Below are 27,421 nucleotides of genomic sequence, written 5' to 3'. Positions count from 1 at the left end.
AGTATAAACATAGTATAAACAGTACCCTCCAGTCAGATAGCTGTAACACCATATGGCCTTTTAGTACTTAAAACTGGGTAAAGTATCAGAGTGACCTCAAATAGTCAACAGAATAATGCCCAGAACTAATATGGGACCAGACTGACCCCAGGGCTGCAGAGTCCCACATTGGCAGGTTGTGTGACACTGGGACTCATCTAGAAGACACACATGTGCTACAATTTTTTTTTCCCTTCTTTTTAGTACAAACTGCCCTTGATTAGTCATCGACCTGGTTTAGAAGGTGCATTGCTACCACTCAAGCTGTGAGTGGAGAACATGTTTAAATATAATAGGCTCTGAGATCATTTTAAAACTGTCCTAGATCTAAGCCCACCAGGGGCTATAACTAATTTGATAGAAACCATAGATTCTAAATAGAACCACCTGAGACCTCTCAAGAGTTCAGCTATCAGGTTCACTGTTCTAGCAAAAAGTCTCAGCTGAGTTCTCTTGACTGCTCTGTGGCCCTTCTCAGCAAACTGAGGCTGATCTGAGGGGCATCAGGACCAAGTTTCCTGGTGGGTATCCTTCTCCATAAGACATACAAAGATCATGGGAGGAGGGAATTATGGTTCCAACTCCCCAAACCATTGTAAGACTGCATTTTTGCACAATTCTGAGTCAAAACCATATGCAGCTCCATAGTTTTGGCTGTGTTTTGCCTTGGGTTTTTTTCCAGCTAACTGATCCAAAAGGTAGGAGTAAGTAAAGTCACCGTATGTTTTAAACCTTCCATACTGGAATGTTTTGTGCAGTATGCAAGTCCCATTTTTAATGTCAGAAGCTCTTCCCACCTGAGCTTTAAACTTCTTCAGCATTGCAGCAAATACCTCTGCAAACTCAGGATTAAATATTTGCCTTTATCAGCAAGCAAAACACTGTGAAACAAATAGGTGTATGTATGTGTAGTAAGTTCATTTGCATTAGCCAGTGCTACCTTTTTGCATTAGCTGCCACTCCTGTGTACTCCAGACCATAACATCACTGGTGCTGGTTCTATATAGAGAATGAACAAAACTTTGGCTGATGGTGGCTAGCACATAGGTGCTTCTGAGCTAAAAGTGTCAGCCCTCAGATGGTAGCACAGCTGAGATTCTCTTGCCCATCTCTGATGTCTGCCGAAGTGGAAATCAGCTGCTGCCCCAGGCTCTTTTTTCAAATTTCATTTTATTCAAATTTCATCTCTTCCCTCTCCAAAAGAGGCTTGAATGGAAGCTTTGTGTGAGAGTGTTATAACTGCTGTATTTGCCTCCAAAATCACTTTCCCTCTTCTATATCATAGTGTAAATGCCAGGAAAAATGGACAGTAAAGCAAGTGTTAGTGTTACTGAGTTCTGGAACCATCTTTAGTCATTGCAGACAATACTACAACCAGCATTCCAAATCCAGTACTATACAACTCACCAGATATTCCAGAGTAGGTAAGACTCACCTCTAAAACTGTACTAAATATCAAGCACAACTCATTTGTCAACTCACTTTCTTGCATCAAATGGGAGCAGACGTTCCTAAAATGTTTATTATGTTTCCTCCACACCAGCACCATCAGCCTGCAAAGTCTGTGATATTCATAATTAAATCCACATTCCTCTAGACCCCAGTCCTTAGAGCTGTATCATGCCCTTTCTTGCCTGGGGCACAGGAATAATGCTAAAATCTTCAAGGTGCAAAGGGAGGCTTTCCCCCAGGATTTGAGCAAGGGAGAGATGTGGCTCCCTTTGCACGCATACAGGGTTAATCTTTCCTTCTTCCTGCATTTTTCGAACAGCCCTCCCGAGGGGAAGTGTCATATTACCTCACCTCTCATTCCTAGGGTTTTAAATTGGACTGGATTTGTATTTCCCTGGAATGAGAGACACTCAGTCAGTATCCTGATTTGGATTCATCTTACAGAGGTAGGTGGGACCTTTACGTGAAGCAAGTTTGATTTGCTTATTCCCATTCCAGCCCATCTCGTTTTGCACAAATCCTGGTGTCTGGACTCCCCCCTTTTGTGCAGCTGTGGAAGATACTGGGAGGAATCACTTCTTTAAAGAGGAAGTAAAGCACTGCCTTCCCATGGGAGGATTCCTGGAGACAGAAAGACAGGGTGGTTAGCATGTCAGCATTGCTCTGGCTTGTCTACACATGAAAGTTATTTCAGAGTAAGATAGGGGTTGAATGTAAAGCAGGACAGGCATTCCACAACTGCTGCTTGTGTTGCAGAGACCTCAGCAGAAGCAATGGATCAGGGAAGCTGAATATTGATTAATTGGGCCTTCTCAGTGCCTTCTTCAGTTAAGTCCAACAGAAAGTAACAGGCAAGGACTTTGAGGACTTTGTATGCAGTAGAGGACATACAAAAGGAGAAATAAGCTATTGCAGAACAGTCAGAATTAAATACAAAATTCTTATTTTCCTGACTTTGTGACACTGAAGCCATGAGACATCTCCAGGAGTCCATTTAATCACCCTTCAATGTTTTTGGCTCAGAACAGGATAAGAATGCAAGACAAAGGTGCCTGAAAAGGTGACTTAAAAACATTTGGTTTTGTGAAACCCTCCTGGGTCTCACACCAAAAATATTTCAGCCCTGCCTGTGTGCCCTTCAGCTGCAGCAGGCCTGGCTCCAACACAGCAGCTGGGAAACTCACGGGTGCTCTTCACCACCTGAAAAGCACTCCCTGGTGCAGGAGAGTTCAAACAAGGCAGTTCCCATTACAGAAACATCTCCATTTTCCACACTAGCACAGGTGCAATCAGTTTAGCCAGATTTCACCCAGGTATTCTTCTTTATTCCTAAGCACCAGGGATACAAAGAAAGGTTATTCTCCATAGCCTTTAACTGAGACTTTATGTCTACCATTCTGTTGAGCAGTCTGGCAGTACACCTTTGGTCTCCCCTTCCTGCTGTCTGCTGCTGGATAGAAGTAAGGCAGTCAAATTAATACAAACCTCACCCTGAAGGCATTGGCTGCCCACCTTCTTCCAGTCCCTGTATACCTTCTGCAGTGATGGGCATGACATATTTTCTGAAACTAGATTCTGGTGCCTATTTGGACACTCATTAACACATCTCATCTGATGACAACAACACCCAAGCATAATGGTCATGATCTTCATAAGACCCTTATTTGCTTACTTAAGAAAAAAGGTTCCTTGGTACTCATGCCATGTTTCTGCTACATGTTCATGGAGTTTTCCTGGCATTATCTGTTATTAAACTGGTGCTGTAGCTGCCAAATAGGTCTTGGGGTGGCAGGAGCATGTGAGGGGCAGAGGTAATGGGAGTAACAGGTAGGTTTTTTATGGCTTGTGCATGTTCCTGCTATGCAAACATGAAGGCAGCCTCCCCACAGCTATGTGGTGTGCCTTCCACTGGTGTCTGGCCTGGGTTTGGTCTTTGGATGCTCAGGTTTTCCCTAGCTACCTCTGTCCACAGTCTGACAGAAAATTCCTTACATTTCTGAAGGGAGAGGGCAACACCAGTAACGCCTCATGAGGCAAAGGAGAGGAGGAGGAGGCAGCATCCCTCTGGCATTTTAACTGACTTTGTGTGCATGACAGCAATTAAAAAGCAGTTATTTTGCTTCTAGCTCCCATACAGATGAGGAGTTTCAGAGGAGAGGTCCTCAAAGCACGTGTCAAAGCCATTTAACCAAGCAAGGCACTTGCTGAACCCCAAAGCCCCTTGTTGCCCATCACCAGGCCCTTCCTCTCCTCTGAAAAAAAATCACCCTGGAGCTTCTCACCTCCATCAGCCCCTCTGTGTCAATCCAGTCTGCTCTGTGCCTTTCTCCTCCCAGAAACAGGATGGCTGCTACCTCCTCCCTCTCCAGGAGCTCCTTCCTTTGCCCAGCAGAACCGCTCCGGGTCATCGGCCCAGCAGCGTCCTGTCACCCACCAGTGCTGCCCTGAGACCACCCACCCCTCCTGCCCTGGTAATGGGGACCAGACCTGCCCCTGCCCCCCAGGACTTCCACTCAGCTCCAGCGCTGATCATGACACGGTGCTTCGAGGCTCAGACTGCCAATGAACACAATTCATTAGAGCTGAGGTGCTAATTAGGCTTCCTCACCTATCAGCACTGCTCTCTGCTCCATGGGGTGGCCCAGCAAGGGCAGCCGCGTTGCCGAGACAGCGCAGGTGAAAATCCTCCCCTTTGCTCAGCTTGACAAAAAAACCCAACATTTTGTGTTCAGCTGCTCAAAGAAAGATCCCGAAGGTTCAGGGCTGATTGGCACTGGGAGCTTGCAGACCAAAACACAGCAAAGAAACAAAATGTAGGATCCAGGCATGAGAGTGAAAAGCGGTTGTTTTATCTGGGGAGATAGGATGATTTTTACTAAATTGAATGTAGGTAAAACTTGAGAAGCATTTTACATGTGAAAAAAACAAGGATTTAGTTTTTCATATGCCAGAATACAGTGTTTTCAGAAGGGTGTCTGCTGTAACAAATACAGTTTAGTGCATTCACTTAAATGTTTTTAACATCTTTTCCTCCACCGGTGTGGTGGACTCCAAAATCCCCAGCTGGCTGACATAGTAACACTTTATCCCCCCCAAATGCAGGAAATATTTCCCTTGGATTTAAAACGATGCATTGCTTTGTCTTCCCTAGAATGTGATCAGAGGCTAATGAATAAAAATTACTTTAACAGTGGCTTAAAGAGTTTGTTTTTTTTTTAACTGAGAAGTCCCAGGCCATGTCTTTATTGTTTAAATAATGTAGTTTAATGTAGCTATAAAGTTCAAGTTGAAACAGACTTTCCTACTGTTTCCTGCAAATTGACTGATGGAGCAGAGGTTGGACTCAGTTTTTAGAGGGTCTTTGGACAAAAGCACTTAAGCATTATTTTGAGCTTCTATAGAAAAATCTGGGAAACTGCATTGTATTACCTGGGCCTCATGGTGTGAAACATCTCCAACTGTGAGCAATAAAGTAAAAAATGTGTGTTTGGACAGATGTAACATCTTTGGAGGGGGATGAAAGAAAAGTACAATAAATCACATCAATTTGGTAAATCTGAGCAACACTCCCCAACACCTTTCACTCACTACGTTGGCAGCAGTCCTGACATTTTCTCCTCTAGCTGTGAGTGCTCAGCAGTGAGCAGCTCCTCCTCTCTTCTCTCTCTGCTTTCCATAGTACTTATCCCCCAACTCAGAGGAATGCAGTCAGGGAACATGATGATGTCTTGCTCCTGTTTTCTGCAGCAAGGATATAATTCTTCAGTCAAACACATTAATTCTTTAGAGGTAAAGCTTCAAAAACAGACAAACACACAGTATTCCAGCAAGTGTCACCATCTGCCTTCCCCTCTCCTCCTCCTCCTCCTCAAAAGAAGGAAAAAAGAAATTTAGCAGAGGCTTAGCTCTTCATTACCTGCTTGCACTGACATTCATGAGATTCCTTGCAGGATTTTTCTTGCTACCCAGGCAAGATGAACACCCACAAAAATTGGCAACGAGATGACTTTTAACTCATTTTCAAAAGCTGGCTATATTTCAAGTAGACAGTGTCTCTCTGGTATCAAACCAGGAAGAATTTGGTTTTTCATTCCTCCAAAAAGTAGAAAAGGCAAGTAGCCATCCTACTGGTTGCCTTGAATACTAGCAGCAAATTGGATGTTTCAAGCATTAAAAGGAATACGACTTCAGCTGTCAAGGCCTGAAGATGAAGTTGCATTCTGGCCTGATAATATCTTTCAGCTGAGCATCCTAAAAACTGAAGGCAGAGTTTGCTTTCTGCATGTTCTGACCCCCTGCCACTATGCTAAAGATGCAGGTACTGTTGCCTAGAGCAGGAAACACTCAAATGTCAAATTCAGAGCTCAGCCATTGTGTCAGGAGAAAGCTGTTACTGAAACACCAGTTGTTAGTGTGCAACATTACACATAGGAATTATATTTGGATGCTAGCAAAAGCTGACTGTTGTTATAGAAGCACAAGAAAGTAATTTTGTTGGGTTAGGGTTTTTTTTAGATTCAGAAAAATTGACCCAGCTCCCTCAGCAAAAAAATCCCAAGCAAATATCTTCATCCAATTTACCATGAGTAAGGAAATTTCCTCCCTTGGCAGAACTCTACAAGGCTTGACAAGGCCTCAGATAACTTGACTGATGACTGAGAGTTGAACAGAAATGCAGAGAAGCAGTGGGGACTGTTGTAGAAGTGTGGCTGCAGAGTTACTCAGCATAAGGAGGCACGTGTATTCTCAGACAGTGTTAATCTTAATAAGCTTTAAGTCAATATATTGTCTGGTATAACCAAGAAGCATTATTACCCAAGATAGTTATTCTGAGGCTTTCAGTTTAAACTCAGCTGCTTTGAGTTCCTCAGGGCAGTGAGGTTCTGCCACTGCACCTAGGAAGTGGTACATTTGAGAAACAACAACTAAACCATACTTAAGCCACATGGGAAAAGATAAACTTGCTGTATAGTTCATATGCTGCAGGTAGGGAGTGTGATTCTTTTGTATGAACCCTATTGCAAGCTCAGCTTGCAAAGGACTAGGAAAGACTACAAAGTCCCACAGAATTACATGACTGAGGTTTTTATCACCTCCTGGAAGTTTTCCACAGCCTGAAGAAACAGTTGCAGTTTATTGCATCAATAAGAGTGCAGCTTACATTAGAAAGTAAGACTACAGTGTTTATTCCAGGAAATTATTTCCATGGTTTGATGCCACTTATTACCTTGAAGGTGAAGAGCAATATTACTACTTTGTAATCACTAGCAATATAATTATTGCTAATAACAGCTGAACAGCTCATCAACCTTAATACCTCCTGTGGCATACACGGAAACCTTGACTGCAACCTCTGCCATCCACAAGTAGAGAAAGCAAGTAAACTCCTGAATATTGGCAGCAGTGGAATGGATGACACTTTGATGTTGCTACAGATACAGGCTTTGTAATGCAACACAAGAGGCAGTTACCTTTCACCTTTCATCACTTCAGCTTGATCAAGATTTCTCATAGGCCAAGCGTGTGATTTTTACTAACCATAGGAACATATGTGCTTTGTTTTCACCTCTGCTTTTCAAAAATATTATGAGAAATATTGATATATTCTGTTTCCTGGCTTGTGTTTCTCCAATGCTATGTCAGGTATGGAGTCTTGTGCCATGTTAACACCAGCTGTCTCAACTTGTCTTGAACGTGCTTAGGTCTAGATGGTCCTGCCACTGCATCTGGATAAACTGCTCTTCAAAGTTAAGAAGAATTCAAGATAAAGCTGTTGTTCAGGTTTACCACCACTCCTGGACACAGCCTAGCAGCAGGAAGAGACTCCTTCTATTTAAGGGTCTTACCCAAACTCCAAATCCATATGCTTCAGTCATTTTAAGTATTTGCATTTTGATCCTACACTATAGAAGTTTTGCTAAAAACTATACACACAAATCCCTTGATGCCTGGAGAAAAATTTTATTCTAGCAATGGAGCCCTGATGCTGATGCAATTAAATCACCTCCCTGAAAAATTCATGCTATCTAGCCAAAAGGTTCTTTTGCCTGTATGTGTTGTGCCTGGTTTGCCTGTGGGTCCTAGGAGAGGTGCTGGCAAATCTTTGTCAGTGAGAATATTGTCTTTCCTATTCCTGAGTCAGTGAGGCTGTGCCAGGAAAACTTGGTATCTGGGCCCTGCCTACCATGACTCCAGTCCACTTCCACCCCTCTCTGAGCAGACTTTACAATGAATGATGTGAAATATCTCACTTGAGGCAACTCACCCAGCCTCCCTCCCCAAACCACTGCAGCTGCTAGGAAAACCAGTATCCTGCAAATTAGACACCTACTCTAAAGAACAGTGTGCCTCTCAGTAACAGACATGATAAATGCTATGAGTAATGACAGATCCATGTGTTAACAGCACTCTCTATCAGCCACCTACTGGCTCATTTCATTGCTTCTTTTGATAAAGGCTTTTCTCCTCTGGTTATGTATGAAATGCATACTTCTCCTGTGAAGGTGGATCTCTTTGCAGAAGCAGTGGGAGCAGAAGGGAGAAGTTCTTGAGTCCTGACTGCAGCTGCGAAGCAGAACCCGTGCTGATCAAAATACCAGTGCTCTTTGCCTCAGTTTCCCCACTCATCCTATGAGTAATGTCTGTGTTGTAATCACGCTGAAGGAGTAGTTAATATTTGCATGCTGGTGCTTTGGAGATGCCAAGCAACAGATCATCCCAGGAGATACCAGTAAATCAATTGTATCTACACAGGGAACAAAAGCAGGCACAGATGCTAGCATAATGTTATGTTTTTGGTGCAAAATGAAATAAAAATCTAGCCTTCTGTCCTCAGATTTCTTGTCAAACATTCTTTGCTACACACACTGAAGCAGTTAGTAATATAAAGCATATTTCTATCCTACTTTATTTTACATAAAAAAGTGAAGAACCATGATTGAATTTTAATACAAAAAGAAGGGCTTAAGTTACATTCTCCTGGGATCATCTGTAACAAAGTGTAATAAGTTTCTCAATATCTGACCTAATTATATCTGTCCTTCTAAGTTTTTTTTCCCATAAGAGCTAAATGTCTATGGTTAAAAATAACATTTGAAACTCCTCCAAGTTCCAACAGAACTTTTTCAGCCTCTCTCAAATTTAATATCTATTTTTAATTTGTTTTAATTTTTCGCCCAACTTTAAAAGTTATTATTTTGAGGCTAGCATTCTGCTCTATTATCCAGCTTCTAAAAATGTTTGGGTTAGATAAACTTGAGAGCTGGAGGAAAAAAATTGTATTACATGTGTTTTTTTCATGTTGGAAAAGTACCTCAGCTATTGCAACACGTGACAGGGATGGGGAGGGAAGGATGCCTTCGTGGCTGAAAAGGAATTGGCCCTATTAGAAATGTATCTTCTGGGTCACATCGAGGTCTCTTGACAGATAACACCAGGCATTCTCTGATGGCTGTTTGTATCATTTGTCCCCACCTGAGCACCCAGATCTGCCAGCAGTCACTGCTCCAGAGCAATGGAAAGTGATACAGGCCCCAGCCCCTGCCACCCATCTGTCCTGTTCAGAGCTGCCCATACCTCTGCAAAAACTGGTAAACTGTGCTACTCTTAGCATGGCAGAATCTTTTGTAGGCATCTCTTCCTCATGGCCCCGTTATTAGAGGGCTGGCACAGACCTGAGGCTGGGGTGCCTTGCAGCTGTATTCTCTTCACACAGCAGTCAGAGATCCCAGTGGCTGTTTAAAACCTTTGTGCCTCAGTTTCTCACCCATAACCTGTAGACAACAGATCTGACCTTTCTGACCAGCTGTTGCCAGGCTGAAGTCTTAACATTAGCCAAGGGCTAGGAAATCATGTATAAAGTGTTTAAGAGATACAGGGATTATTATAACCATTCACACTCCATTTCCAGGGAGGATGATAATAAATAACATTTATACAGTAACCTCCATTGTGAATAAGCCAAGAAGAAAGCAAGTCTGCGGGCAGGATCCAGGCAGGAATTTCGGATGGGAAATTCATCTCAGCCCTTCCCTGTCAAGAAGCTTTTTTGAGTATTTGTAAGGAAGAATCTGGAGATCAGAGAGACTGTTTAAATACCAAGCTTTGTGCACCACCAGGAGTTCTGCATCCATCACTGTGGACGGGCCATAAAGCCTCATCCTGGAGCTTTACAAATGGTGCTGGGGGGTCAGAAGCTCAGAGCTGGCGCGGGCTCCGTGTTCACGGCTCAGCTGACGGGAGGGGGGCGCAAGCTGAACAACAAATGCAGCTCATAATTCCCAACCCTTCTGCTCTGAGGGTCTGGGAGACTTAAATGTCACAGTATACAAATGGGAATTGTTGGGAGAAATAGAGCAATGCAAAGCTCAAAGTGATTTCAAAGGCATTCAAGTCCAGCGCTTTCTCTAGTTGATAGCACCGGTCCCAGGCTGGAGCAGATTGTCCAAATTTCTTCAGGAAGAGGCAGTGAAGGGCCAGGAGGACAAGGCAGCAGCTCCTCAGCAGTCCTGCTGTGAAGAAGTCCAGCTTAGGTAGATGCTGCCATTTGGTGGTTTCAATATTCCCAAAGAATGTGTCCATTCTGATCCCTGCAGGCTGAGATGGGCCAAGCTCTCCAGTTTCCCTGACCTTGCCCTGACTGTGAGGTTATTCTGCTGGTGCAAAACCTGATTCTGAATCGGGTTTTGAATCATCCTAATTTACCTGAAGCACCTGATTTTTCCTAAAAACACCTGTGAGGGACATGTTGACATCTTTCCTGTGGACTGCCTAAGGACCACAGGCAGCTGTGAGCCCCCAGCTTCAAACGTGACCCCCTGCTATAGGGAATTCAAGGCAGAGCCAGCCAAATGCTCTTCAGAAGAGCTGGTGGCACTGAACAATGCCATCCTGAGGACAAGGGGCCAGGGCTGGGTTGCTCCTGCCACAGGAAAGGGGAAGGAAGGGCAGCACTGTGGCAGAAAACCAGACTTGCTCCTGCTGCCTCTACTGCAGAGATAGGCAGGGTGAAGACAGAAGTGCTGCTGCAGGATGAGGCCCTCCCCTTGCCCCAAGAGCAACTTCTTCCCTGCACTCCTCTAGTGCCTGTAGCAGCTGTGAACCTGGTTTCCCAGGGCTGATGCCTCGTGTTGCCGTGACTGTTCTGTGCCCAATCTGCTGTCCTGTGCCCATGTTGTCCTGTGCCCCCCCTGCCTGTGCCCACTTCTCACTCTGTGTGGGGTCTGTGTGACAGTGCACATTCCCCTGGGGTGGCAAAACCCTGTCTGGGCCCTGCAGAAGGCTTGGCTAACATCTAATATCTAGATGGACTGCATCACTGTAGGTCCCTCCCAACAGAACCATTCTTTTTTTTTATCACAGAGCCATCTTACTCTTCCCATTGGTGGGATCCCATACAGAAGACTTTCTGGAGGATGTCTGGAGTTAAGGCCTCTCCTCCAGTAAAAGAAACTGTCCTGGAGTGTCTAGGGTTGGCAGCAAGCAGAGCATCCCCTTTTCATCCTTGGAACAACAGAATGACCAGGCAAAGGAGGAAAGAAGACAAGACAGTAAAATTGGGCTTTTCTTACTTGTGTTTCCAGCTACTTTGGTTGGGGACTGGAATTTAGCAGTGGTATCCTGGCTCACTTGTAATGCAAAGGGGGAGTTTACATGTGAATTAAATGCAATGTGTTTCCATGCTAGCTGTTTTCCTCTGGATAAGGTATTAAACTGAGGTTTTTTTTCTTTTGCCCATCCTTCTTTTTTTTAAGAGTAAGGTAGAAACTAAGGATCCTAGACACATCTGAAAATCTAAATAGCCAAAATTTTGGATACTTGTTTTTTTCACAAAGATGTTTTCTAATACAAGGATGGTTTGCAAGCACTGAACGCATAACACTCTTTGATGATATAGCACAGCTCTACCACAACTACTTTGGGAAGCAGAAGATGTGAAAACTGCTATTACAGAAAAGCCAGAGTAGAACTGTCTTGAAATAAAAGGTCTACAATTTCAGCAACATTAGGCATCCCGTTTTTGAAAGAAACTGAAGAGACGACTCTTTTATCTCCTTGAAAATACTGACATTTCCAAAAGCAAGATGGTCATAGGTGGTGAGACTGATTTACAGCAATAGGTGCATGCAAACATCCACAATGAGCAGGAATGTCAGAGACTCATTTCTAAACTGTTTTCCTATGTCTGATTTTGAAAAATCTGTTCCTTGCTACATTGAACTCATCACATCTCAAATATCTTCTTAAATATGAGTTTGGATGTGATACTCATCCTGGACTTCTGCAAGATCAGTTCTGATGTTATGGTTTTGGATGTTATTTATTTTCATTGTACCATAACGTTTTCCAGTCCTCCCTTTCATTTCTATCTGATCTCCCAGAAAAACTTTATAGTCCTGATACACTGTTTTCATAGTTTCTCCAGTAATCTCTTTGAAGAGACTGGACAAGATAGACCATCCCTCAAATGATGTAGAACATTTCCCTAATGTGGACATTATGTGTGCCAGGAAATTCCTGACTTACTTTGAGCGTTTCCATACTGAATTCATGTGTGTCAGGAGCAGCCACGGGAGCCATCTGTCCTTCCTAGAGACTGCTCATTCCCAGAGAGGTTATTTTGCACTTCTAGGTCACTCCATCTGCCTCTGCTGGTTCCAATAAAGGGCTCCCCACCCCTCACTGGGAAATATCCACCTCCCCATCACCTGCCAAAAGCCTATCATGACAGACTCATTTCAGCATCCTATGAAAAAAATCAGATAGCAAATGGTGGTTTGGGGTTTTTTTTGTTTATTTACTGTCCAGATGCCGCTTTTTAAAAAATGACATTTTGCAAGTTCTGATCACCCAAAGAAGGCTGAAAAAAACCCACTTTAGGCTTAAAGGCCTAAAACAAAGATACCTAAAGGCCTCTGCCTTTAAGCAGAGGCACAGAAACAGGATTCTCTCCCATGGCAGTTCTGGATTTCCCACAGAGCTACTCCTTGGCTCTTGCAATAGCCTTTACACAGTCCCTGCTCCTCTGCTCCCCACAGGGAGATTTCAACCAAGGGAGCTCAGCACCTCCTTAAACCTGAGGGCTATGGACAGACTGACAGACTGGTGCCACATGCAGCCAAGGTGCAAAGGCAGACCCAGAGGCTTTTCAGCTCAGCTGTGGGGCTCACTGGGAGGTCAGAGCCTGCCCACAGTACCCTTTTGCAGTCTGCTGAACCCTGCATAGCAGAACAGGGTCCTCTCATTTCTAGCTCCTGCAGCCTTGCTAAAGGGAATGAGGGTTTGCTCATCTATCTCTATTTGTGAGAGCACTCAAATACTGAAGTTAAATCCAGGCTTATCCTCTCTTTTCTTTACATAAAAGCTCCCACTCAAAGCAGACATGTTCTCTAATCTATTATCCTCTATATTGTTCACAGTGGTTCTAATTTTTCCCACGTTGCTCAGAGCTCTATCCTCAGGTGACTGTTCTCTGAGCTCTCACAGCTCAGCTTTACCTTTCAAATAAGATTTATCCATTAGAAAACAATTCCACTGCTTTTTTGCAGCTCTCATTTTGTCACATATGGATTTATTCAATAAATGCTTTTAATAGCAACATTTCTAGGCTTTGTTTGTCAAGAGCTGCCAGGCTTTTACAAGCCAGGGTTGGCACAGACTCTGAACTGCCTCTCTGTACCCAGGAGAGAGTTTCCTGCAGGTCATGACAGAGGTCCTGCACACACAACTAAATGAAAGGAAATTAAAAATATGAGCATCTACATAATTCACAGCCAGTAAATGTTGGGAAATATCAGGCTTCCAGTGACTTCTGGATCTCAGCAGAGCTTTTAATAAACGCAGGAATATGTGATTTAAATCTGCAGTTCCAAGATCTACCCAAAGATCTAAAAGCCCAGCTTCAACACAAGTCCCAGGGCAGGGAAATATATAAAGGCCACCAGCAAGAGCAAATTCAGCCAGCCCAAGATCACAGGGAAGTAACAGGTGACAGGACAGAGGAGAGAGGTCAGGATCAGTATGCCAAAAATCTCTCTTCCCCGGGTCAGCCTGAAATTCAGCAGCATTGCTGTTGCCTGTCTGCTGCCTGCTGCAGAGCAGGGGGTCTCCAGCATTTGTGCCTCAGTGTGTGTGGCCTCCTCCTATGCAGGACTTCACATTTGTCTCCTGAAGCACTGTAAAAGGAGGTGGCTGTTGAAAAAGAGAGCGACTCTTTTCTTTTGTTCTGTTTCCTCAATTCCTTGCTTTTTCTGAGCTCTTCACATATCTGTTGCTAAATCCTTGGCCCAAATTCTCCTCCTTGAAAGTAGTGCAGTTTGTCCAAAGAAAAACTGAAACAGAAAAGAGAATATATTGCCTAATACTCTTTTTTAGGTTTTCCAAGAATTATGAACTCCTTTTGGTGCTTTTTTTGCTTTCATTCAATGAAAATATTTAATACAGACAAACATTAGGAGCATTTGTTTTTTGCTCATCTTCTTCCATTCTTTCCAGAGTCACCCACGGGCCCAGAAGGACTTATTAATTAAATTCTCTTGGTACAGTGTTATCTCTCTCTGGCTATCTCTATTTTCTGTACTGCAGCTTGTGTACATTGTTGAGAGGAATCAAAGAGAGCAAAGAACCAAATAAAAAGATCCCTGGAGGAATACAGTGTTCGATTATACAAAGAAAACCCGCAGTTCAGATTGCTCATCCTTATTTCCCAGAGGAGGCTTCAAATGTCTTTGTTCCTCAGCTTTTTTTAAAAAATATTCCTTTTCTGGTAAAATTATTTTACCTGTGAACTGCAGGCCAGGCTTTTGGTCACGTTAACCTGCTTTTCCATTATCAGCTGTTACATATTGTTCTTCCTCATGCTCTGCCTCCATCCAACAAACACGCTGTGAGGGATTATGCAGCATCCCTCCCCATGGCTTTGTGTCCAGGCTCCAGGACTTTCCACCAGCCTTGGGTTTCCTGAGGGATCATAGCTTCATGTGAACAACAAAGTGTGTTCTTCTCACAAATGACAGAGTGTCATAAACACATTACTGCTGATAACAGTGATGATGAGATCCCTGGAGAGGTCAGGGGAAAGGAATGAGCGTGGGGCCCAAGGCTCCCTCTCATCTCCTGACGTGCTGTACCTGTTTTATGGACAAAGAACAACTTCTGCTCCTGGACCTGTCAGTCAAATCCAGCTTCCTCAGTGCTAAAGTTACTGTAAATAACATAATAACTCTTAAAAACACAAATGGGAAGTACAGTAGTATATATAATTCACTTAGCATTTCAAGCTGTGAACTCCCTGCCTCCTTGCAGTCCACAAGGTGTGTGACTCACTGGCATCACGCCCATGTTATATGTGCATGCATACACATGTTTTGGTGTGTTCAGTAGTTTGCTCTTGTCTAAAAATAAAGCTATAAAATGGAAGGGGAAAATCCATTTACTCCCTTACACTTTATGCTGGGAACTTGATACTGCCTCCACTCTGCTGCCTTCCCAGCTGGCTAGATACCGTATCGTTTATGTTGGACCTCCTCCAAGATTAATGGCATAATCTGTACAGTTTTAACAGCTTAATCTTGCTAAATCTCTTTGTTTTGAAATTTGATTGTGCCTGATCTTCATTATTTTAATTGTTTAATGTATTATAATTAAGGCTCAATTAGATCTAGGCTGATTCCAATGCAGCCCAATTCCCATCTGCCTGTGAGCTGCAGGAAGCACAGACAAACCAGGCTGATTCTGTGCCCATTTTTCAGTCCAGAGACCAGGTACTGGTTTTGCCACTGACTTATGTTTGACTGCAGGCAAGTCATCTATTTTTTTGCTTCTCCAAGGGATTCCAGCTTGCTGTGTTTATAATGTAACTGGGTCTCAGCACAGGTTGACATCTTTACAGGGAAGTGTTATGGATATAACAATAACAACCCACGGCCCATCCCATAGGCAGCTGTCTTCTAACTGGGGCAGACTCCTGTTTATACAGAGCACAGGAAGAAAGACCATGAACACACAGGCTTGTAAATATGCATGTCCTTTCAGCACAGAACACAGAAACCTCCCTGTCCTCCCCACCCAGCTCATATCAAGTTCTGGCAAGATTTTGGTACTTCCCAGAGGACAGGCTCGCTGCCTATGTAGAAGGAAGCCTTCTACTTGTTGTGTATGATGCAGCCCCATTGAAGCCACACCAGTTCTCTCCTGAAAATGTTGTTGCTGCAGCTTGCACAGGCCTGGCCTCCAGATCTCCTGCACCATCTCCCTCTGGTGCATCTTCATTCTGCCTGCATACAGGATGCAGGGCAGGATCATTCTTAGCAAGGGGTTAAGGACCAGGTGCTCTTCCAAAGATAGAGCTGGGAGATGAGCAAGCAGGGATCATGTTTTCCTTGCAAACAGTGAACAAAGTTTCCTACCTTTTGTTCCCCATCACTTCAACCAAGCTATTCAGTGGGGAGAGCATCCACCCTGGACACGGGGGACCCAGAGGCAATTCACTCCTCCACCATTTCTTCAAGATCATTTCTTCAGAGCACACTCTTGCTAGCAAACTTTACAAGAGGACTTTTAGGTCCTGCTAAAGATTTGCCATATTTGCCCAAAAATTAATGACAGAATATTGGTCCTGAGAACAATCAAAGCCCAATGGTCTGCTGGCCAAAGCCTGCAGTGGAGGACAAGGAGATCTGGTTGTGCTCTGTACCCTAAAGGACTACATCTGTGTCTTATCTGGTGGTTATTACTGTGTAAAATAAATATACTCAGATTACCTTTCTGATTAGTATCAGGGTTCCCTAACACCTTCCTTGCAGTGGTAAGCAGCATGTGAAAAACCAAAACCACCCAGTAGATAACAAATCAGATCTTGACTGACTTCATCATAAAATAAAGATGGGAAAAACCGAGCATATGCATTTTCATCTCCACAAGGAACCATTTGTTAATGCTCCCCAACCTGATAAAAGACATTCCCTTCAGCATTCCAGGCAGCCAACTGCATGAGGTCGCTAACTTGACAGCAAAAAACATATGTTAAAAGGAAGATGGAACAGGTGTGACATAAAAGAAGCACAGGCACTTGGACCAGCAAAGATGCCCCCCACTAGGCTCCAGAAGAAGCCTCCACTAATGCTGCACTCCTCACAAACAGTGGTTCTGCAGTGTCAATGGTTTTGTAGGCTCAACAGCAGCCTTCTCTGAAAGTGCTGCATTCCCAGTGCTTGGTCCCAACACCAAGAAAAATCATATCTGACTTTGGAAGCTTGGTATAAAAGAAGCAGAGAAAAGGGCCTCTAGCAAACATGGAGATAGAATTTAGGCTTTAAAGCCCTAGGAGAAAAAAAAAATGTCTCCTTTATTTTTAAATCCCTTCTTTTTCAGATCAGTAAAAATATTCAGTTAGAATGACTGTAATCAAAATAATATACTGTCTATTTTTGTAAACTAGTTTGGGAATTCTTTTCCATTCCCAAAACATAACACAGGCTCATTTTTAGGTAGAGAAACATTTTTATATTTGCGATTTATTTTTTCTCTCAAGAAAATGCACTTTCAAATTACGTGCAGGATGGATTCATCAATTTGAAAGAGTTTGCAGGCTTTAAAAGCCGAAAACATAATTTGAGAGTTTGCAGACTTGGTGCCAGGTATTCTCACATCCAGCCCTTTCTGCTGAGACAGTCCAGCCCAATGGCTGGGTACAATTCAGCTGCTGACCTGCTCTTTGTTATGCTGACAGTGGATGTGCTGTCAGAAACACTGACCCAGGTGGGCAGAACACTTCACACCCCAGTAGCCACGAGCAGAGACTGGGAGGAACCCAGCAGGAGCTATTGTTGCTGAGAGAGAATTTGTCAGAGCAAGAAGCTTGATGGGGAGAGCTGGTTAGTGAGGAACGGGGCAAAATCACCATCAAAACCGGTCTGTGGGAGGACGATCATGGCTGGGGTAGTTTTGGTTGGTGGCAAAACCCCAGAGCAGAGAAAAAGAGCACTTTAATGCTGCATACATCCAAGTGAATGTGTTGAGCACCCTGACCATCCTTTGAGCTGCTATGCTTTATCTGCTTGGAGAGGTGACATGCTGGAGACTTGAATCACTGTGTGAATGTTGGAGTGGTGCCCGGGACTGTGTGAGCTGGCAGCAGGACGTGCCCAGCAAACTCCCAAATCTTCCTGGGAGTGGCATGTTGCACAAGTGCCAGGAGAGCCACAAAGATGATTAAGGGAGTGGAACATCTCCCTTATGAGGAAATGCTAAGGGAGTTGGGTCTGTAGCTTGGAGGAGACTGAGGGGTGACCTCATTAATGTTTATAAATATGTAAGGGGTGAGTGCCAGGAGGATGGAGCCAGGCTCTTCTCAGGGATGACCCATGATAGAAGGGGTAGTGGGTACAAGCTGGAGCACAGGAGGTTCCACATAAACATAAGGAAAAGCTTTTTCACTGCGAGGAAGACAGAACACCAGGACAGGCTGCCCAGTGAGGCTGTGGAGTCTCTAGAGACATTCAAAACCCCCCTGGATGTGTTCCTGTGTGACCTACACTGGGTGATCCTGATCTGGCAGGGGGTTGGACTCAATGATTTTTCAAGGTCCCTTCCAGCCTTTAACATTCTGTGACTGTGATTTACAGCTGAGCTACAGCTATGTCACCCTAGCCTGTTATCCAAGAATCTGCAGCACAAGTCTTCCCCAAGTTTACACCCAGCTGCTTGAAGGGTGAGCTTGGTCTTGTACATCTGTGCACCAAGAGCTTAAAAGTTTCATCAGAAAGAGAACCCCTAACTCTATTTGTCTACAGGAGATGGAGAAAACACGTAGTTTGGAGAGCTTATTCAATGCTAAGTACCAGTAGCATACAGCACAAGATCTCATGGATTTAAGTGTGCTCTGTGGTGCTCAGGACATTTCAAGAAGTTCCTGCCTGAATATCAACCATAACTCTAGATGGACACTTCCAGCTCTCCACCTTGTCTTATAATCTGCTTATTAACAGCCCTGCTCTGTTTACTGATAGTTACAAGATGCAGTACAAATCTTTCCATCCTTTAAGACCATCTATGGATTTCATCTCTAGTAGTGATTTTTATTAAATCTTTTTCTTCAGCCAAATTTTGAAACTAGATACACCTCAGACTTCTTTAAATACCCTCTTTTCCTTTTTATTTTCAGAGCAAGTGGATTATTTTCTACACTGTGTTTTCTGGGTTTAGTTTTTTTCCTCCAAATCTTGTCCCTCCACCTGTTTTCCTTAGAATCTCTAAGGAATCACACCGAAACTCTGCTTTTGAGTTCAGATCTTATATGGTGCAAACCATCTTTTCTGAAAATTGGCACTGGTACACATCTTAATCCACAGCCTAGCAAGTCTTCTTGTGTGCTATTGTCTCCATACAACTTTTTGCATTTGCAGGCGTGAGCTGTAACCAGCTCTGGTGACAGTTTTTCTGTAAAAGATGAAAAATGACATTGTAAAATCTGGAGCTGATAAACAAATCTGTTGGTGAAACTCAGAGGAATTCACAGCATTCTGAAGTTAGTCTGCTGCTATTATTGCTGCTCACATGCTGCTTATTGTCTCAGAGAGATCATTTGGTTACAACCTACTTGCACTTTTCATTAGCCTGGCCAGAAGCCTACCAAGTTTGAAAAAAATGCTTAACTGGGAAGTGAGACATTAACTATTTGAGAGATAATAGCATCCATAAACTTGGTAGCCTCCTTCAGCAATTCAACTTTCTTCTCATGGAAGAACTTTCTTCTCATTTTCAAGTTCAGTTGTAAGAAAAAGAAAACCAGTAGTTGTGGGGAAAAAGAGTGCCTGGCTGGGGAGACTTTAGGCCTGGAGTTTTTGCTTCAGAAATCTTTCCTCAAGGCTTAGGTTTCAAAGTCTGCCCTAGCTAATTTACAAGAAAGGTTGGTTTGGTAACCCTGGCCCCCTGGCTTGCAAGTGACAGAGTGGGATCTCAAACCTTACCTGGTTTCAGGTTTTCCATGCAGCCCCAGGCAAATCCTGTGGACATTTACTCAAGAGCTTTGTCCCCACAGACTGGGTGTAGATGTCAATTTACTGCTGACCTTTAAACAACTGTAAAACTGTAACTTGGCCATACTGCAAGCACTCCCACTAATTTTACACTTCCTGGGGCTTATCTATTATGCAAAACCAGACAGGTTTCACAAGCTGGAAAGTTGTGTAGAAGAGCAGCCCTTCATCACAGCCCAGTACTATGCATGTGTCTATTCTTTGTTCTGACACCAGCTCAGTTGTGAACTCTTTAGATAATTGATCAGAGAAGCACTACAAAAACTTTCCACGTTAGATAAGGTATCCATCTTGAGGAAGAACCTGGCAGAAAGACAAAAAGGAGATGAGACATTTTTCTTTCTTTTTCCAGATAAGCTAGATGTTGTAAAATATACAACTCTCACACAATTTTTGAGCAATACAGACTCTATAGGACAGCTGTAAGCCTCCCTATCTTAGAGGAATATTCTAAAAACACTGAGATGTTGGGTTGGATATACTATTTGAAGTGTGCTTATAGATTCTTTTCCTTTTAAAAAAATCAGTTGCTTGATTCTGGTTAGTTTCCTTTAAATTAGATTCACACAAGAGCTGGAGCTTTAATATGCCAGGTAGCTGGCAGGGGCACACTATAGGAATTAAAAAATAAATACCAAAGCAGAAAATTCTCCAGGAAAGATGGAAAGGGGTCAGTATTAATTAGTTTTTTTACAGATATTGATAACAGCATATCCTAACAGCCCAGTTGAACTTTTCAGATGAAGAGACAGCCGGTAACTGGCTCTCACCAGGCTGCATCTGAGACCTCATTACTAAGTCAGCCAGAATTCTTAGGCTGGTTAAGTTACAGAAATTGATGCTGAGCCAGGAGAGCAAGGGGAATACAAAGATAGTAACAGACCCTGGAGATTCTGGGAGGAAAAAAAGGTGTTCAGGGTGGGAAGAGGAAGAGGCCAAGTAAGAGAATCAAGTTGCTCTGCAAGAAATAAAACAAACATGGCTGGGGTTGCTTGATTGATGGTTTTCATGGACTTGTGTTGTCTCCTAAAATCTCCCCTGCCTTAAGAACCTCAGGGTCTCTCCCAAAGCCTCCTCTCCATATAGGGCACATGCTATGCTCAGGAAAAAATCTTTGAGCATTCTCTGGCAGGCTGGTGGCTCTCAACTGCTACAGAAAGGCTGCCTTCCACCTGCCTTTTCCACAGAGCAGGCATTTGATTATGCACTTTTTCCTCTGCACAGCTGCAGGTTTTCACAGACCTTATTTATCTTGAGATTTCAGCTCATCCTTCAAATTTGGTTGAAATTTGGGTCCCAAAGTTTTTAAGGGGAATTGCTGAATGTACAAAGAGATAAACAACACAGTCTCATAAACCTGATTTCAATGGCAACCAGGCTAAAAAATGCCAGTTTTTAATTTCTGATCCTGTTCATGCCAAATGTTGTCCAACACTTCAGCAGCAATCTGTGGCCCTGAGAGCCTCTTTCAATATCCTATCAAGAATATAAAATAAATTGCAATAAATGTAGTCAGTATAAAATAAATGTAGTTGAAATTGGTTGCTGGGATGCAAAACTGAAGTTGACAGGCAGTTGAGAGGAAACCTGCAAGAAAATTCTTATTTTATATATTTCTTTGGGGCTTAGCAGCCTAGAGCTGTCAAAATGGTTTTGCACACGCTCGGCAGCAAAAACAAGGGAACTGAGCAATTTTACCAGTGGAAAATAAGTTCCTCCTACATTATGAAAATCTTCAAGGTTAAAAATGCTACTAATGCCTGTAATGTGAATAAAATTACTTATTTATGTATTTAAGGCCCTTGTAAAACTACATCTTGAATGTCTTCAGTAGCCTGTTGTGATAATTTTACCAGGGACTTGTGAAAATCTAAATACATTAGTAAATTATCCTTCATCCATATCACTATTGAACCATTCAGATACCAATAAGAAATTAAGGAGACAGATTCTCCAACTCTGGAAATTGTAATTTCTTAGGCCACCTCATAAAATTAACTTGGAGGTACCGTATCATTGCATTTTTAGTAGAACTTCAAGGGATCATCTAATACACTGTTCTCTGTATTAATAACTCCTTGGATTATCACTTAAAAATAAGAGTTCAATACATTACCCATTGATATAAACAAATGCTTATAACAACAGTTTGCATATATCCTACAGCAGCTGCTCTATTTCATTTTTAAGGTCCTCCAAAAATCCTCAGGGTGTACCTTACAAGACTGTGAACTTGCACCCTGGCATTTTTCTGATGCCTTCAGCTCTAACACCTAATATATATTCCTAAAGAATGTAAAGAAAATAAATAACCTATCATCTAAAAAAAATTAAAAACTAACTCAAGATAAATGCATGCAAGACAAGAAGGTCTGAAATTAAGTGGCAAAACCAATTTGAAACAAGACATTATGGAGCCTTTTTCCTGACAATCAACGTCAAAACAACATTAGCTAGTGAGGTCAAAGAAATAAAAAGTTCAAAAATAAATCAAAGTAGGTATAATAGAATTATGTTAGTCTCAAATTTGCTTCAAGACATCCTGTCTCTCCTGGTGACACTTTTAAAGTTTTTTCTTCCCCACTCAAAAGAAATTTACACAAAATCTAAATGAATACAAGCTAAAAAGAATTCCAAGTTCCCAAATCCCAATGGCTATTGTTTGGAAAAAGAACTGTTTTCATCTATAAGCAAACATAGTCACTCAAGATTCAGCATCTCAGTGTGTAATTCAGACCTGCATGAAGGACCAGGATAAGACTGATGCACAGTTAATTCATCAACACCAAATTAAATTCACTCCAACTTGGACTCCCAGCCCTGGAGAACGCATGTTTAGCCAATGCTCCCCAAGGAGCTGGTGGCTGACTGCCTCCTTCACACATCCCAGGGCAAAGATGCCCTTTTCTGTACCATCCATCTTGATTCCTGTAGGGAGAAATGGAGAATATAGGCAGTACACTCTTTCTGTGTATCTTTGGAAGATGCACAAATACCTCAGTATTGGGCAATAGGTTAGGAATTAGAATATAAAAAAAACATAATATGTGAATGATATATGTTGCATTTTCAGGCCTCTGTGTAGCCAAGTGTTTTCAGACACAGGTGTTAAGTCTCCTTTTTGCTGCTGATGGTTGGAGATACTTCATTTGATCTCTTCACAGTTCTGATGACTGCAGCACCATCCCTAAAACACTCTCTAGCTGCATCTCAAAATAGTCTGATTAATCAATCTTATTCAAGACTCGTGAACTTTCTCTGTGCAGATTGTGAGTTTGCATCTAACACTGTAAAATCACCTCAGGTGCAACATAAAAACAAACTGAATTTTCCATAGGAAAGTAGGTACACCCAAAGTAATGCCAAGTTGCCCATGTTCAAAATTTCTCAGCAGGTCAAGAATTTTTACACTTTCACATTCAATGTGTAAGTGCTCAGATGTCACCAACACACTCAAGCCCTGCAACAAAAGTAAATAAACAAGATCTGTGTGTGGAACTACGTTCTATCTGTGACAGCCTGGCGAGTCGGGCCTCTCAAACCCTCCTTACAGCACACTGGTTACTGAAGGCTACTGCAGCCCTTCAGCTGTGACCAGGTCCTGATGTCCTCCCCCATCTCATACACTAAATGTCAGAAATGAAAGTTATTTAGATTAAATTCAGCTTTTAATGACACCTATCCAAGCATGTCTTTCATATTTCTCTGTAGCTTTTTTTGAACAAGAACAGAGACAGCACCTGCCTTCCTTTCTCAGAAAGGTCAGCAGGCAGTTAAAGAGCGGCGCTGATTTATCTTCAACATTGGTGACAAATTCTGTGAAGGGAGTTGCCATTTTACATCACTTTTTTTTTCAGAATTAAGGAATGTGCCAACTTACAATTCTTCACTTCTATGTCATTTATCTGGTGCGTATTTCAATATCCTTCTTGAATACTTGTCAGTTTTGTTACAAGATGTTTGCAAACATTTCAAAATTATTTTTGTGAAAATGACCTTTGCATTTTATTGACATTGGAATCTGAGGAATCATCCATGGGGACATTTCCAGTCATGCACAAACTCTCTACATATATATTTAAACCAATCCACATCCAAAATTTCAAGATTTAAACCCAAGGTACAGGATTACCTAAGAAAGATTTACTGGTGCTTTGATTCTTTGGCTAAATCTGTAACTTTTAAAAAATAAAACTAGTCTATGGACAGCTGGGTGAGGAGGTTAGAGAGGGTTCTCAGGACACTTTTGGTGAAGCAGAGAGAAAAGCCAAGTGAGATCCAGCAGCTCTAACTACTTTCCACTCTGCAATGGAAAATAGCAGCCTTATCCACAATTTTTTATTTTATCATTGGCACCTGACACAGAGTCAGAATCTGACTCAGTTTAGACCCACAGTGGGGAGAGGGACTGGGGGGTGCAGGAAAGAACAAAAGGAAGGAAAGTCTAAAATGCAACTATCCTTCACTGAAGTCTCTCAGTTGGGTAAGCCTACAAGGGTGTTGCTTGATTCAAAAGCAAGATCAGAATATAGAGGAGAGGAATTAAGTACCTCATTCCCTTGTGCAAAGCTTGAAGTTTGGCTTGGAAATCACAGGCTGTGCCTAAAAATGTTATTAAATGTTTTATTCTAGAGATGTGGTAATACTCTTGACAACCTTGCTTTGCTAAGTGTGGTGCAAGCAGCTTAACAGAAGCACACAAAGGATGTCTAAGGATATTCTTTTATACAGCATAATAATGTAGCCTAAGAATCGGCAGGAAGGTATGTAACCAAGTCACAAAAAAAACCCCAAACAAATAAACAAACAAATTAGCTCCATTAGCTCCTTACAGCAGGAGAGCACACAACAGGGCTGGAATTCCTCTTCCCCCCCCACCCCTACCCCCACGCTCTAGGCCACAGAATTGCAGAATCATCTTCTGGTCTCCAGAGAAATGCCCTTTGCTGGGCTGCCTTTCCTCATTTTCCTGTTCCCAGGAAAAAAAAAAACAGTCCATCAGAACATCTCCATTTTCTAGCAGCAGCATGGTTAGCACCACGAGCAACCACTGCTGTCCCGACAGTCCCAACAGCATTCACTGACTTTAAGAGCTATTCCTACAGACATCGTGGACTGTGTTCCCTGGCCTTCCTGAGGGTATCTCTTCAAAAATCCTGCCCCCCTCTTCCAGTGCATGGATAACCTTGCCTTGCTACCCATTCACTTAATTGTCTATGGTTAAGCACAGGGCAGAATAACTAAATACTTATGGAAGAAAGGATGAGAGGGAAGAAGAAAACACAGTGCTGTGTTAAAGGGAGACTGAAAGGTGTCTGGGGTCATTTTCTTCTCCTTCTTCCCCCTCGTCCCTCCCCCATCTCTCAGTTTCTTCCTTTCACATAAGAAAGGGAGAAGTACTCTAAATAAACATACACATACACTTTTTTATGCAAATGTGTCTAACTCCACAAATGAGTTTTTGCTCCTCGCTGTCGCCAAGCCTGCCTGGCAGTCTGAGATAGTGGAAGTGCAAGTCATCCAACCAAAAGCTGCCTGGAGAGCAGCAGGGAAAATGCATCTGAAGAAAAGGAAACTGCCTAAAGCCTATCTTTTTAAGAGGCAAAGTTCCCCGGCCAAAACTTCAATAAACAAGACAAAATAAAACATTCCACACTGGTGAGGGGGGGAGGAAAAGTGCAGGAAATATAAGAATAGAAGACAGCAGGAGAGTATCTGTTTAAGAGCAGCATATGCAAAGGTGAGTAATGTCTTATTCCTTGGATCTGTTTCAAATGACAGAGTTCATGAAATCCAGAGCAGTGGAAATGGTGTTTGGCAAAAATAGCCCACTTAAAGGGGAAGGAGTGCAGCCTCTATTGACATATGGGGCTGTTAGCAAACAAGAACTACAGTTAGTGGCAATTAGGGTTGTTGTAGGAGATGTTCCATTCAATCCAAAACCAGAAATAATGGCAAGAAGTGAATGAAAAGGCTGATGTTTTCCTTCCACAAAATTATTAACACTGCCCACAGTATTGCAGCCTACTTCACAAGGGGTTCCCCCCTATTTCCTGGAGATATCAAATATAATACATACCTGTGCTTCAGCTAACATACACTCTAATCTGGATTCTTTATGCACTTTTAAGGATTATTATTTTTCCTGCAGCATTTAATATTTCATCATGTTATCACAAAGCATTCAAATACCTCTGGAAGTGTAAAGCCTATATTTGGGTGGTTGCCATTTCAAAGAGACTTTCCTACAAAATAAAGGCTTAAAGCTTATGTTAAAAATGAACTCTGTAACACAACTTGAAGCAAGTTGCAGCAAATGCTGTGCCATCATACCATCTGTGTTCAAGTATAGCTCTCAAGCTCTCCTCCTATTGCTTCCTAAAGTGGAAAATAATGACAAAAAATAAAAACAGATAAGATGAAGAAGCATTGTGTATTGGAATACATTATGAACCTGAGCCTTACGATGCTTGTTTCAAAAACTAACTCCTCTGTACCTGTATACTCCACCAAAGCATTGCTGGGGAAGTAAAAAGGAAGGTTATGTTTTTCTTCACATTTAAATTAAGCAACAGTGATCTCACTTGACACAGCTAGTAAATTTTGGTAAGCTTTGCTCTACCCGGTATTGCCCACTTTGCCTTTTTTTAGCTCTCTTCACAAGCATTCCAGCAATATTCCACAGGAACGTGAGTGAAATTCATTAAACCTTGAAGTAAATGGAAGGCACTAGAACTGATGAGAATACAAGAAAACAGACCCCACTGTTACATCAGTATATAAGACAACAGAAGTTGCTGAACAAAACTCACACAGAGAAAATTGTACATTACGGCAAACCTCAGCATCCATCTTAGGCCATGAGAAAGGACAACAAGAGATCCAAGAAACAATGCTGCAGGTAAAATGCCATTACAGAAAACCCAATCCGGCCCAGAAAATCCAAACCAGAAATCTTTATATAATACAATTTAAATGCTAAGTGAAAAAAAGCCCTATTCTTAAAAAGCCACCTTTGTCAGATACAAATCTGATATCCAGTCACAACACAGGATGGTTGTTTTGAAGATTAAGAAATATAAGCCCCGTTCTGGTCATTTTATCAGTCAGGTCTACAGTCACTTCATCAGTGTTGGGTGGAAGGAACACAAATATGCCAAGAAGCTACCCCAGAAGCTCCTGGGAAAGTCAGGAAAAGGCAAGACTAGAGGAGCCACGAGGCAGAAGGCCATTTGCCTTCACAAGAACCTGTTGCTGCTGCTTTCTCTGGTACCACACCAAACTTGTCCCAGACAGTACCATCCCAGGGACACAAACACACTCATAACTTCAGCTTACCGCAAGGCAAGCACTTCACTCTGCCTATGCTATTCCCACACACTGCCCTTCCAACAGACTTTTATGACCGACTACACAAATACACGTCTGTCCTGCACTGCAGCTATTTCTGTGCAAGTTGCTCAGTCAAGCAAGTGTTGGTGACCCAAGCAGTAGACACTCAGAAAGCTCCTGCCGCACCATTCCCAGTTACGGCTCCACAGCGGGGATCCAGTAACCAACCACGGGGCCGGAGCCCGAGTTTGTGGATGAGACCTGGCACTGAAAAGGATGGGGTGGAGTTCTCACCAGGGTCTCCCATAGACACCAACCAGAGCCTGGAGTGCTCTGAATCCCTAGCAGGGTATCTACCTCCTGCTGGAGGTGCTTCTCTTCGTTGCCAGACACCACATGAGTCTGGTAAAGAACATCTCCCTACCCCCTCTATCCCACCCGAACCTTTTAAAAAAGCATACTGAGGTGCTTTCTTTACCTTACTATTCTCCATCTTTTTTCCTAGTTCTGTGAGATAGTGCTGATCCCAGAACCCAGCAGAACACATGCAAGAGGTCAGGACA

The sequence above is a fragment of the Calypte anna genome, chromosome 2 (assembly GCF_003957555.1).
Source record: "Calypte anna isolate BGI_N300 chromosome 2, bCalAnn1_v1.p, whole genome shotgun sequence".
In the NCBI taxonomy this organism is placed as follows: Eukaryota; Metazoa; Chordata; class Aves; order Apodiformes; family Trochilidae; genus Calypte; species Calypte anna.
The sequence above is the reverse complement of the archived record's forward strand: the minus strand, read 5'-3'. Positions refer to the sequence as shown.